A 1740-nucleotide genomic window follows, 5' to 3' on the forward strand; every position below is an offset into this window, starting at 1 on the left:
TTGATTTGGGAGTTTTATAGTTCATGTATTTATTTTGAAATTTTATAAATTATTATGTAATATAACTATATGATCGTTGGGATACTAATACGTACACATATCGATTATAAAAAAAATGGAAACTAAAATATACAGATATATAAATTTAAATACTAAAATTGCCGAAAATAAATTTGATTAATCCTATATTAGATTATGTGCTTGGATAAATAGTTTTTACTGCATATTCATAACAACAAAAAATAAACTATTTAGGGAGGATCATTCACAGATTTCTTAAATTCTCTTTTTAAAAAGATCTAGTTATATTGAAAACTCGATAAATACAAAAAAAAAAATGTAAATGTGTACTAGATCGGTCGATCATGACCAAACAAAATCTGAACAATACTAGAGTGTTTTTTAGTGTTTGAAGAAAAACAAATTTTTTTCATGGTTTTTTGCACATTTTTCATGTTGTATAATTATTATGTATACATATAACTATATATTTTAGCAAATGTTTTTTTAATCTTTTTCTTTACGCGTACATAATTAGTTTGAAGTTATTTGTATTTTCCTATAATAAAACAATTCTTTTTTTTTGTCTCCTGTTTCACCCCAATAAAAGGGGGTTTCCTCTATGCGTTTCCCCAAATACCAAAGGAAAAAAAAAATTAAAAAGAACATATTTCCCCTCTCTCTCTCTCTCTCTCTCTCTTCGCGGTGAGTTTTCCTGTCCTTTGATTCGATTGATTTGTCCTTTGATCAATGTTTCATGTTTTCGCTTCAAATTTAATGCTTGATTGTTTATATTCGATTTTGAATCTGAGATCATCGAACCGTTTGAGTTTGGGGATCGATTACTGTTTTCCAATGCCGAAGAAAATAAGTCGTCGTTTCTCGTCGGTTACCAATGGAGGGGTCGTTTTCATGGTGGGCAATTCTTTGCACATCGGAGAGACGGCCCACGCCAACAAGTCGCACTTTCTTTCTTCCCTGACGATTTTGCCCCTTGTTCTATAAATGTCCATGTCCAAACTGTTTCTTTCTAAAAGGATCGCTTTTTTGTTTGTGTGTTCGTGGGATTTTCGGTGGGTCTTTTGTTGAATTTGAGAAATTGGGGGAAATTGCTTTTCGAATGCTTTGAAGCTGTTATCACCATTATTAGTTCTGCTTTGAAGGAACCAAAAACATCCAGATTGTTTGGTTGGTTTGATAGAATTAGGGGTGGAGACCTTTGGGGGTGGGTTTTGTCGTGTGTTTCTCGTGATTTTGCAGAGTATTTGGTCAAACTATATGTCTATTATCTGTAGTTTTCAACTTCTGTAATGTTTAATTTTTTTTGTAGTTAATTAGATTTTTTACTTGAAAAGTTTCCCGCAGAGAAACGTGTTTGGTGGGAGAGAAAGAGGAGGTTTGACTGCCATCGGGCTGTCAATGCGGAAAAATTGACAGCCCGATTTGGGAACAGCACACGGAAACTTCCTGGTAAGGGAAAAGAACATGTCCCAAGAATTTTGGAATTGTGCCAAGTTTGACATTTTTTGAAGATTATTCACGTATTTTACGTTGTTTTGTTGTAATTACACCATGTCATCTATATATATGTGTGTATATATATAACGGATCTTTGTGCTGAAGAAGAGCTCAATGCCATTTTTTTGCTAGATTCGGTTTGAAAGGCCGATATGGGTTCTCTCCCTGGGATAATTCAGCGGCCATTGGTTGCAGCAGCTGCCGTTGTTGCAGCTTCTTTTT

At 33.8% G+C, this 1740-nt stretch overlaps 1 long non-coding RNA gene across 6 annotated transcripts; it reads left to right on the plus strand.

Annotated features, from left to right (window-relative positions):
* Positions 1 to 620: 620 nt before the first annotated feature.
* Positions 621 to 1740, plus strand: LOC104807075. 6 transcript variants are annotated; one of them, XR_770709.1, is made up of 3 exons: positions 621 to 705; positions 1356 to 1470; positions 1651 to 1740. It is a non-coding gene; the product is annotated as an uncharacterized LOC104807075 (long non-coding RNA). The 6 variants fall into 6 exon arrangements; XR_770712.1 differs by having other exon boundaries at positions 1366 to 1470; XR_770713.1 differs by lacking the exon at positions 621 to 705 and adding an exon at positions 734 to 1073 and having other exon boundaries at positions 1366 to 1470.

This window comes from Tarenaya hassleriana, unplaced genomic scaffold (assembly GCF_000463585.1).
Source record: "Tarenaya hassleriana unplaced genomic scaffold, ASM46358v1 Cleome1215, whole genome shotgun sequence".
Taxonomy (NCBI): domain Eukaryota; kingdom Viridiplantae; phylum Streptophyta; class Magnoliopsida; order Brassicales; family Cleomaceae; genus Tarenaya; species Tarenaya hassleriana.